Here is a 12708-nt window from a genome sequence, read left to right on the forward strand (position 1 = left end):
CAATTATCACCTCTAATACCATTAGCTCACAAACATCCCACTCTTCCCACCTCTAATATCATCAATTCACAGACACTTTCCTTCCTTCCTTCCTTCCTTCCCCCCCCCTGCATTCCCCCTCCTGTTCTGAAATATGATTTGTCCTTTTCATATGTGTTCATTTTTTGTAATTGTATCCTTTGGTATATATGGTTGTGACTAGTTTCTTCCACTATTTGATCTGAGGAAGTGGGTCTGGCCCACGAAAGCTCATCATCTAATAAACCATCTTGTTAGTCTTTAAAGTGCTACATTGTCCTGCATTTTGCTTCAGCTACCCCAGACTAACACGGCTACATTTCTATAACTAGGGTGCGGTGAGGTTATATGCATCTGGTGGGGTGGCAGCAGAGATCACCCCCCCACACACACTCACCACAAGAGTGGCACAGCCCAGTAGCCTGTCCATCCTGCCACACTGTCCTGGCCTGCTCTGCTCACCTTCTCCACAGTGGTGGGAAGTGGAGCACCCTGACCCCAGGGTACTCTGCTGCCCCCTGCCACAGAGAAGCAGGATGTACCTGGCTAGGGGAGTTTGGAGTGGCCACAGGAGTAGCAAGGGTGTTATGCGCCATGGGGCAAAGGCAAAATTTGTGCACCCCAACCCCTGGCCAGACCTCCCCCTTGCCTGTCCCGCTGCCATGTGGGGCTCCCTCCTGTGCAAAGAGCCATTCTGCTTCCAACCACTCTTGACGCTCCTTCTGGCTAATCGGCAGCTGTGGTTTCTCAGAGGGCCGGGCTACAGGCAAGGACCCAGATGCAGTGGCCCAATGGGCGGCACCTCAGACTAACTGGCGGCAAAAGAGATTGTGGGGGTTGTAGTCACAGACAGGACCTGTGCGCCAACTGCATATGCTCAGCCTGAACTCCCGGCCTGCCGGGCACTTCACGCTCAGTTTCAATTTCCTGCAGGTGCAGAAACAGCTGGCGCCCATGGAGTCCTAGGACTCCTAGTGCCATCCTTCCCTCCCCTGTTAAGTTGGCGCCTCTCTAGAATGGCACCTGGGGGGAGGGCAATTGCCCGCTCCCTGCCACACCACTAGGAGTGGCAGTGAAGGGTGAGTGCAATCCGTGCTGCTGGGCTGCATTGCTTGGGGAAAGGGTGAAGCCAGGCCAGTGATAGAGGGGGGTTGTCCTGAGTCCTGCATTCCTCTTGAGATGGCCTGGCTGCCATGATATATAATAGAGATGGCCAAAAAAAATTGCGTGTTAGGAGAGAGGGAGATAAGGAAAACGTGAACATTTTCAAATGTTTTCTCTGCTTTCCATAAAAGCCCAGCAAGTTTTTTTTAAAAAATCAGAATATGGGGAGCATTTTTTAACTGATTTGCTGGAAAACTACTTTTGTCAACATTAAGTAAAATTTTCCAACCAGCTGTATTAAATAACAACATTTGTAGATGCCAAAAATTGGCCCTCCCTCCTTCATACAGTGGCCAAAGTAGTTACTTCAGTAATGCTTTTCCAGGTCCTAGAAGAACCTTGCTAACAAGTAAAAGTTGCACTGGGTTAATTTAATTTAAAAAAAAAACAACAAAAAACTGACATAGTTAAACTAATAAATCCCTTTTGTGGACACTCTGTCTAAGACTGCCTTATTTTGGTTTAATTTAACCTCTTCCCAGCTTATTTAAGTTAACTGAAAAGATCCACTTCTAAACCAAATGGGAGTATCCACAAGGGATTTTACACCCCTTTGACTATATCTATTTGAAATCACCCTTTAAATTCCACTGGTGCAATTTTCTGGTGTGGAGAAATCCCTGGTTCTGCTAGCACTTTATTCACATGTGGGAGTATTTGCAGTATTTAGGCCTTTAAGAGCAGGGAGCCAACTTAAAGAATATTATAATGGAAGTATAGAATACTAGAACTGAAAGGGACCTTGAGAGATCGTTCAGACCCCTGCCCTCATGGCAGGACCAAGCACCATCTAAATCATCCCTGATAGATGTCTATCCACACTGCTCTTAAATATCTCCAGTGATGGAGATTCCATAACCCCCCTTAGGCAATTTATTCCAGTGTTTTTCCTAATGACATGAAGTTTTTCCTAATGTCCAACCTAAGCTTTTCTTGCTGCAATTTAAGCCCATTGCTTCTTGTCCTATCATCAGAGGCCAAGGAGAACAATTTTTCTCCCTCCTCCTTGTGACACCCTTTTAGATACTTGAAAACTGCTATCATGTCCCCTCTCAGTCTTTCATCTTTTTCCTCTTTATCTGACTTTTCTGATAAATCCTGTAGATTGTTTTAGGAACACATCTACTCTAATAGAGTTATATAAAAATAATGTACCCTAAAATGTACACAATTGAATAGTGAATGAGAGAAAAATTAATAAAGGGAAGTAGGTTTCTTAGAACCTTTTTAGAGAGCTCTACACCAGAGATAAAGTTATTAAAATCTGTGGAAGGGTTAAAAAAAGTGTTGAAAAAATAAATGTGTCACTTCTGTGGATTTTCCATAATGGAAGCAGTTTTGGAGCAGTACAGGACCACTGGTCTGGAGGATCTCACTGTAAATTAGCTGATTTCAGCTACCTTGTTCTTTCCCTAGATGAATCTTATAAATATTTCTGAAAGTTTGTTTGTCCTGAAAGATCTCCAAAACTGTAAGAGCTAGAAACACCAAATTTTGAATGGATACTACTGATTTCCTAACAAATAACTGGATTGGTTATATGTCAAAATTGGTTCCTCCAGAGTCCCAATTGGGCCACTAATTAGTTTTTAGTAGCGCCTGAACATAGGCATTTGCTGGACTCTTCTGTTAAGCATATCACAAACCGCAACTACGAGATCCTTTCCCTAAGATAACAGAAAAAGTACTAGCTATGTTAATTTCTTAAAATAATATACAAGAGAAAAGTATTTCCAATAAAATATGCTATGTTAATGTCGTTGATGTACTTCATTCATCACACCTTTTACTATATTTTCCCCAGGGGATGCCGGTTATTTCTGCTAGTATTTAATAAACAGTCTCTCTTCATATATATAATTTTAGAGTGCATCTGTCTGAGAGTCTGCCCTCATCCTGGAGCTGCTGGGCAGGGAGGGCAACACAGCCCCAGCTCTATGCCCCAGAGCCGCTGGCAGGGACCACCCCCAAAGAGCAGCAGTAGCTATGTTGGTGGGAGAGCACCTCATGCTGACATAGTGCCATATTGGTGCTTCTGTCGGTATAACTTACATTGCTCACAGGTGTGTTTTTGTTTTCCATACAACGGAAAGAGAGGGGTCTGACAGCAGGGACAGTTATGCTCCAGAATTATCATGGGGGTGGGGGCAAACAAGCGTGGGGGACCACAGAGGAGTGGCAGCACCTGTAACAGAGGGGCTGGCTGGGGGCAGAACTCTGCGTGTTGCCGGCCATGGGTAAATGCCCCTCTTGCCCTAAGCCAGAGGCCAAACCACTCCCTCCCTCGGCCCCAGTGCTGGACACTGGGGGGCTGGAGGGAGGAGCCCCACTGGTCAGTGGGTCCGCAGCTGGGTGGGCAGTGCAGTCTCAGCGGGCCCGGAGAGCAGGTGCTGGCCAGGTCTGGGCAGAGCAGTTACTGCTGCTACACCCATCCCACAGACACCTGATGGACAGCTCACTTCTGCCCTGAGGGCCCCCCCATGCTTCCCAACCCTCTGCCCTGACTCCTGCACCCCCAAAACCCCTGCTCAGACTCCTACACCCCCTATTTTGAGCCCCTCACATTTCCCAATCCCCTGCCCTGAGTTCTGCACCTCCCCACAAGGACCAGGTAATTCCTCTAGTTTTAATAATTTTTCCTATGTATAATATACAGACTTTTCTACTCTGAAAACACCAAAATAAAATTACACGAGAGAAAGATTTAAGGCCTAATTTTCAGAAGTGCTGACATCTTCCACAACTCCAACTTAGAGCAAAGGCAGCAGTAGGCGTTCACAGCATCTGAAGTCAGACCGTTCTTATGAAGCAGTTTTTCCATGAGAACTGGATCTGTGGACATTGTATGGAGTTCCACACTTGCTTGTATGTTGTATTCTAGTTTGACTGAATTTCATAGTACATTTTTAGACAGATCATGTACAATGAATGTGTCTGTCGGATTAAACTGAAAGACAAGTTAGGCGAGGTAGTATTTTTTAAGGGACCAACTTCTTTCTGCTGGTGAAATAGACAAATATGGCTGTATCAGCTCAAACATGTTGATACAAAAAATATATTACCTCATCCAGCATGTCATTCTAATATTGTGGGACCAACACAGTTGCACTAACACTGTATAGATTAAACCGAATCAGATACTTTGATGCATATATTTGGAATGCAAAGTGCAGGGATCAAAGACTATCTGTTGGTTTATTTTAAGAAAAATAAATTCATGTAATCATGCATGTATGCTGGGATATAATTAAGACAGCATGCCCAAGAAGAGTAAGAAATAATGAAAGAAAGGCACTCTGTTTTAAAATGGAAATGTAGAACTGAATATCTTGCCTTTTCATCTCAGCTAAACTGCAGGTAGGAATAGTTTTGTGAAACACAGTTTTAAGCATTGAACTCACATGTATGAACTTAATTTTCTGCACAGTGAAAATTAATTTTGAGTCTGGAACATTGACCCACATTCTTTTAGTAGATAGATGGATCATTCACCAATCTTAAGCCCATGTAGCCAGGGGCAGAATTAGACCAAATGACAGCTTTTTGAAATTGCTGATTTTTGTACTAAGATACTGGTCCTGATAATTTTGCTCATTTAAGCAGTTCCAAGGACTATTCACATGGGCAGAGTTTCACAGGATCAGGGGATAAGTCCTTAAAGTTGTAAACAACACAAGAATCTTTTAACACCCGCTCCCCTCCCCACAGGGTAGTTGTGTACAAAAGAGCAAGTGATTCAAAAATCATAAGACTGCTTGGAACTTAAAGAGGAAACACTTCCAGACCCTTTTAAAACAAAGGCAAACAACTTCTGTTGTTGAGTGGGACTATGTTAAAATCAGATAGGAGAAAAGAAAGGTTTAGCTACAGTACATTAAATAATATATGACAAGCAAAATTAATATTGCCCATTTAGTTCCAACATTACTAAATGTTATTTTAAAATTTGAGAAGATACCTACAACTCCAACACACACAAAATAAGCTACAGAGCATAGATTCACCTAGTAAGAGTTTGTGTTGGATTTATGAAAACAAAGTGATGATGTGAGATATTTAAAATGTTTGGAGTTCAGATGCAGATTAAACATTGAGCAGTTAGATAATTATCTGATGCTTACCTGTACTATAAGAATCTTGTGAGATCTTTTATCTAAAGCCCAGTTTCTTTCCCCCCCAAGCTACAGGCTCTTGCTTCACACTGCATACTGTATTTAATCTTGGGGATGAGATGGAGGGATAGCAAGGTTCCAATCTTCTCAGGCTTGTCTCTTTTTTGGAGGGTGGCCTGGACAGGTGGTCTGCTTCCTCCCTCTGATTTTATATAGCAGGACCTGGTCCAACTTCCTCCTGGCGATAGCCCATTCTGGTCTTACATCTTATTCTAAGAGGCATTCCAATATTATGTCCCTGAAAACATTGAGGCTACGTATTCACTGCAGGCTTCTTGTGAAAGAACTATTTTGCACAAGAATTCTTGCGCAAAAGGTCTTGCGCAAGAGCGCTTCCACACTGCCATGTGCTTTTGTGCAAGAGATGTGCTTTTGCACAAGAGCGTCCATGGCAGTGTGGATGCTCTCTTGCACAAAAAAGCTCTAATGGCCATTTTAGCCAAGGGGGTTTCTTGCGCAAGAAACCCCTGTTCCCGTCCACACTGCCCTCTTGCGCAAGAGGGCTTATTCCTTGTGGGGAGAGGATTAACTCTTGCGCAAGAAGCCCTCTCTTCTGATGCTTTACTGTAAATTTACTTGTGCAAGAACACGTGTGCAGTGTAGTCGCTCTGCATGTTTTTGTGCAAGAACGGTCATTCTTGCGCAAAAAGCCTGCAGTATAGACGTAGCCTGAGAGATTGTGAGATCCCAACCTGTGCAAGCTCCACCTCTTTCTGCACTAAAAACTGGTAATCTTACTAATTTCTCTCTATAGTATGTGTGATCTAACACTAGCATCAGTATTCCAAAATTTTGTTATCAACATTCCAATAAAGAATGGAATGCTCTGGAAGGCGTATTTGCTGTGGTTAGTTTTTGGCTCAGGAGGAAAGGATTTTGTTTATCATTATTATAAATTAAGAAAGTTCAACAAGGAGTTCCAACTATCTATTCTGTTATTCCACAGGAAGATCCACTTGAGATGAGTGTTTAGGCAGATAACCCTCCAAAACAATGATAGATGGAACATATTTGGCATCCATGGTTACAATGGCCGACTCAAGTAAATATTTTAGGTTAGATTATTCTCCACAAGCACCAGGGAAGAGTGACAGGCCAAGAGGAGCTGAGACAGCTTTCAAAGATGGAGTGGTTTCCCGACTAGTTGGGGTATGGCGCAGCCTCAGCAGGCTGAACGCCATGGTCAACTGGCTGCCCCTCTTTGATCCAGCCCTGATGGCCAGGGCATTCAGCCCTCCTATGTTGCCCCAGCAGTTCCCACCAAGGGGAACTGAAGATCGTCTTATGGCGACTCCGCAATCTACTGGTTAATCTTGATCTACTTGTTGGTGACCACGGCATTAAATGATATTAAGGATGGTAATAATTGTGATTTTGGGGAAAATAAAAGGAGTTAGTTGAGGTGAACTGGCGCTGCCATTGTTGAAGTCGAAACTTATTTCCGAGAAAATAAAACAAAAGGAAAAAAACAAAACACACAAAAGGGGAAAGAAAAGAACAAAGATAGAAAATGCAGCTTCTGTCACTGATGTTGCATCCACTTGCAATCTTACTGCTGGAAAAACACAGGCCCATCCAGCACATAGTCTTGTCTTAGCCATTTTGAGACCTGACAACTTGTATCATCATCAGGCTGCCAAGGGCATTGTTTTTATCTGCATCTCTGGTCACAAGCTTACTGCAGTGTTGTAAAACATGCAGTGTTGGCTGACCAAGCCAGATTCTTGTTGGACTGAAGACAAAAAGAGAGAGGAAATAAGGTGAGCGAAAAAGATGACACTAGAAAGCCAGTTACAAAGGCTCACATCCCGATGGTAGCCATGATGGTGATGCTCACCTCTTGACCTTCTTTCAGAGGGCCAGTGTGTCATGGGGCAGGTACGACCAGCCCCCCTGAGGCAGGGCATTGAGTCTATCAGGCTCCCCCAACATGTGCTCCACCCCATGGCTGTGTCTACGCTGGCATGAATTTCCGGAACTGCTTAAAACGGAATACTATTCCGTTTTTAGTTTTTCCGGAAAAGGAGCGTCTACATTGGCAGGCTGCTTTTCCAGAAAAGTCCTTTTTCCGGAAAAGCGTCCTGTGGCCAATGTAGACGTGCTTTTCTGGAAAAGAGCCCCGATCGCCATTTTTGCGATCGGGGCTTTTTTCCGGAAAAGACTACTGGGCTGTCTACACTGGCCCTTTTCCGAAACAGTGTTCCGGAATAAGGACTTATGCCCGAGCGGGAGCAGAATAGTTTTTCCGGAATAGTGGCTGATTTTGTACAGTAGAGCATCGTTGCTTTTCCGGAAATTCAAGGGCCGGTGTAGACAGCTCGCAGCTTATTCCGGAAAAGCGGCTGATTTTCCGGAATAAGTGGCCCAGTGTAGACACAGCCCATGAGTGTTACAATACAAGAGTCCGGCCTACTGGCCAAAATCAGTAGCCAACCCCTGTTCACAGGGCAGTAGGGCCCAGCAGCCTGAGTCAATAATAAGTCCCTGTTCACAGGGTAATAGGAGGACCTAGTGACCCAAATCAATAGCAACCCCTGGCTGTGAGGCAATAGGGCCTGGGGGCCTGTGTCAATGACAAACCCCTATTTGCAAGGCAGTAGGGCCCAGTGGCCCAAGTTTATAACAAGCCCCAGTTCACAGGGCAGTAAGGCAGGGCAGCCAAAGTCAGTTGTCACACCAGTAGCATTCCCTTGAGGTATAATGAGTGGGGTAGGGGAACCCAGGCTCTCGCTCTCTACCAGGTCCCTGTCAGTGGTGGGTGTGTGCCACCCTTAGCTCAGCAGAGAATCTGCCTGCAACACATTCAGCTCCCAGGGCTCCAACTCCCCACCATGGGCTACTTCCTACCCAGCTCATGGCAATCAGTATCTTCTCCACTTGCCTCCTCTGGACTGGGAGGTTCCCCAGCCAGTCTCTGCTGGCTGGCCTCTGCTGCAGCATCTTTCAGCTGTGGCAACAGGGGCGGCGGCAGCAGCAGCAGCTGCTCCTCCTCCTCCTCCTCTTTCCAACCTCTCACTGCAGCTCCTTCCTCTGTAGTGGTCAGCCCATGAAGCCATGACTGAGCTGCTCCACTAGCCTTTATACTGGTCCTCCAGTAGGAGCATGCCCAGCAGGGCTGTGGGGGTGGGGCTTTCTCAGCCAGATAGCCCCAGCCGACTGCTTCCAGCCCAGTGTAGCGTTGGTTCACCCCATCACACAGTAGCCTTTGCTAATTTTCACCCCACAAAGTCTCTTTCTGGGGACCCCAAAGGGAAGAGATGAGGAGAGTTGCCCATCTTCTCCTTTTGTTACCAATTAGACCTAGTTTCCAACACACCAATTTTGGTTTATTTATTTCCAGTCTCACACTTTTCTTGTTTACTTAGGCATGATCATAGAACACTCCTTGAATTATATCAATGGTCCTTTTTGCTTGGACTAATACAGTCTGTTTTGCACTGTTTTCCACCAGCATTTTTTATAAGTCACTGTGACACTTTATAAACTCTCACTTACAGTTGAGCTCACAATCAGGGTAAATTTGTAGGTTTAATTACTACAACACCTCTTAGGTTATAATGTTTGCTAGTCCATTCTAAGAAAACTGAGCCTGATAATGTCTTTCATGACTATGTTCAAATGTGTAAGATTGAAGCTACTTAAACTGTCTGGCTTAGACATGAAGAGGTAGCCGTGTTAGTCTGATCTTGGTAAAAACAAAAAAGCAGTCATGTAGCACTTTAAAGACTAACACAATAGTTTATTAGGTGATAAGCTTTCATGGGGCAGACCCACTTCTTCAGATCGTAGTCTGAAAAGCAGAACATGTGCATTATGCATTCAAATGCAACCACAGAAAATCCAATCATAAGCATTTTGATGAGTCTGAGCTTTTCAAAGTACATTTAAATTGATAACCAACATTACAGTAATTAACCACTGCATTGCCTGAGTAAATCAGCACATTCTCTTATAACCCTTTGGATTTTATAAGATATTGAATTAACTAAAAACAATAGAATTTAGCATTTCCTTCGAGATGGAAAAAAAAGTATATTGCTTTTTCAGGATACAATGCAGGGGAAAAATAGGTGTTCAATTTTAATAAAGGCTAAGGAAAAAACGAAACCTCCAAATCACAGTCAGATATAAGCAGTTGTTTCTCCATCAACTCCACAGGTAGGGTGTGTCTAGACTACAGGTTTTTTTTAAAGTGGCCTTTTTTCAAAAAAAACTTCCCCTGCGTCTGCCGCCGAGTTTTTGGAATTAAATCGAGAGCATGGCAGTTTTTTCGACTGTGGTAAACCTTATTTTATGAGGAAGAATGCCAACAGGGCTATTTTGAAAGAGCATCCAGATTGCCTGGGTGCTCTTTTGAAAAAGCAAGTCGCTTTTTCAAAAGAAGTTGTTGCAGTCTAGATGCTCTTTCGAAAGAGGCTTTTTTGAAAGAGGCTTGTAGTCTAGACATAGCTGTAGAGTTCTGGTTACGTCTGCTTCCCCCTTTCCCCTCCCTCCAAATTCTTTACAAACACAGAAACTAAAGATTTTCTTCTCTGGAAATCAACTCTATTTAAATATTTTAAGTGTCTGATTCACTGCCATGAAAAGGCTTTAACTGAATTTAAAATGTTTTAACTGAGTCATAGGTCAAGAATCGGGAAGACCGGCTATCATATTGCACTACAATCTTCAACGGCACTTTGAAAGGTTGAGTTCTGGGAGCTGGAGAAGTAGTTTTTCTTCTTTATCCTTCCTCATATTTCTTCAGCCACAAATTCATCAGGCTTACTTTGTGATGTTCTGTTGTCCATTAATAAAGTGTTGACAACTATATATGAAATATTACACTAATTGCTTTTAAAGTGCTATTGCATAAACACAATGTATTCTAATATAATGTTTAGCTCCTAATTCAAACTACTGTTATTCCTCCTGCAATATGTAAATCCCGGGCTTCATTTGCAAGTTTGAATGCCTACATTAGCCACCCTAGTTTGAACTGGGGCGGCAGTGTAGACATACCCTTAGGGATAAATTAGAGCTAAATAACAGCACAGAACACAGAGCCAGGACTGGTGGCTGTAAACAAACTTTGAGATTGCAGGAAACTTGGCCACACCCATGATAAGTGAACATCCATCTAACTAAAATCATGTCAGACTACAGATATTGCTGGTCCAGAGAGTGCCAAGACTAGAGAGATTCAACCTGTATAAACAAGAAAAACGGAAGTGGAACGTGGACTTGGCTTGACATAGGTAACTGGACATGGGCAAGGTCTCATTTCTAGGGAGACAGGATTAGGAAGGTAAATGGATCAGCAGGCTAGAAATAAAATGTCTGTACTAGCAAAAATAAGGGGGACCCCTGGCAGGCAAGTTCAAGATGGCACTGAAGTCATACCCAGCCATCCGTACCACCATCACCAGGCCCCCGCGAGAGGGTGAGTGCTGCCCAGGCTGTGGCTCCAGGGCTGGGCGGTGGCTGTGGGGAGAGGAACACATGTGGGGGTTCCACCTGCCCCAAAGCTGTGTTGGCCCCTGGGTCCCAGGCAGGAAGGCAAGACCAGACCTGAGATCACCCACCTTTCCAATTTCCCTGAAACCACCCCCCCCCCCAAGCTACCCTGACTCCAGCCTGTGCTCGTGACCCAGCATCATGCCCTCCCCAAGACTGGAGCCAGCACTGCTTCCTGTGTGGGGGAAGACCCAAGGCTCTGTGCCGCATCCAGCTTCCAGGAAAGTGCGTGTGTGCTGCTCTTCCCCTCCCCACAGGAAAAGCTGGAGCAGAACCCAGGGCAGGAGATCAAGTGGGGGTACGTAGTAAAGAAAGCCCCTCCCTGGAGGGTGGCATGGCCCAGGGCAGGAGGGTTAGATCTTGGCACACCACTTTGAAGAGGTCTGCTGACCCTTGGTACAAAATATATTATGTGTGCATGCTTCCTATGAACAGGTGTCATTTTCCTGCACAACATTATGGAAAAATAATCTCAACACACATGGGCTTCCTTTTACGTATGGGGAAAGTCCATTTCCTCTGCTTGCTTCCTTGATGTCTGTTTTAGCTGGCTTGATAGTCCAATTTCCTTTTGTAATGTTATTTAAGTTTCGCGTTGTCCCCAGATATTCTGCTAACCTCAGACTTATTTCTGTTTCACTGACCCACAAAACAATGTCTCTTGCCAAAGGCAGTATGTACTGAGTAAACTAGTTTGCTTTCCACAACAGTAAGAGAGGAAAGAAAATAAGTCGGTGGACCCAGGTTCTGTTTTGACTATAAACTTTTATAATAATTAGTTGCCAAAATTTTAACAAGTGTGTTTTATACACAGCATCTGAAGGCTGAGAGAGAGGTAGTTTCTGTCCATGAGTTCAAGAGCCTCCACCCACCAACAGCTGCTGAGAAGTGCATGCCTAAGTTTTGACCTGTGCACTGGGAGGAATGGCTGTTTGGGAGTGGATGTTAAGGCAAATTTGAGGGCGGCAACAGCCCCACACCCAGCACCACCTGTGTTGCTTTTGTTTTGACCAACCTGTTGCCTTCATCAGAACAGAGCTGGGTGTCACACCACAGACGGTTCACTGCTTCTTGGTTCTCTGCTTCTGCTCAAAGAATGGAGGAGTTCTTTTAAAAGTGAATAAGCCAATGAGGCCCCTTTCCCCCAAGAAATCAATGGGCAATAGACGCCTACAAACCTTGAGGGTCTGGACCTCAAAGATAGTTCCTCCATCACTGGAAAGAATGAGATTTTTGCTGTTAATTTAACAGGTGCAGGGTTTAGCTCTAGCTTGGCACACAGGAGAGCATCTTTCCATTATAAGATCAAATTGCAGTTTCTATCTACTATATATTTGAGAAAGTTTGTCTGTGTGACTGGCCTGGGTGACACAGGGCAGCATAAGGCTCTCCCCCCTCCTGGAGCTGAGAGTCATATGGAAGGAACAACCTGCAGTTTTAAGTGGTCTGGAGCTGCAGCAGGCAAAGAGTCCAGCCTACCTGGGGGTGCTGCAGGGCTGCTGGCCAGAAGATGCTTAGGTAAGTGCCTCCCAATCAAAGCCTGCCTCTGGCACTCCTGCTCCTCCTGCACTCCAATGCCCTCCCCCAGGTCACCACCCTCTGTATCTCCTGCCCCAGGTCACAATTCCCTCCCCTTCCATGCCCCTCCCCCAGCTCAGAATCCTCTCCTGCACCCATACTCCCTCCCGGACCCTGTACCCCATTCACCTGACCTAGGTCACACCCCCCTTCTTCACCCAAACTCCCCTTCAGACTTTGCCATCTCCTGCCTCCCAGTCTGTTATCCTGTGCACCCTTCTGCACCCAACCTCCATCCTAGATCCCACACCTCCTCCACAGAAAAGTACAGCCCTTGTCC

The 12708-nt window shown here is 44.9% G+C and overlaps 1 long non-coding RNA gene across 1 annotated transcript in view; it reads left to right on the forward strand.

Moving 5' to 3' along the window:
- Positions 1-12708, forward strand: part of LOC112547622 (uncharacterized) — an 87058-nt gene that overhangs the window by 68570 nt on the left and 5780 nt on the right. The window lies entirely within an intron of this gene.

The sequence above is a fragment of the Pelodiscus sinensis genome, chromosome 2 (genome assembly GCF_049634645.1).
Source record: "Pelodiscus sinensis isolate JC-2024 chromosome 2, ASM4963464v1, whole genome shotgun sequence".
Classification (NCBI taxonomy): domain Eukaryota; kingdom Metazoa; phylum Chordata; order Testudines; family Trionychidae; genus Pelodiscus; species Pelodiscus sinensis.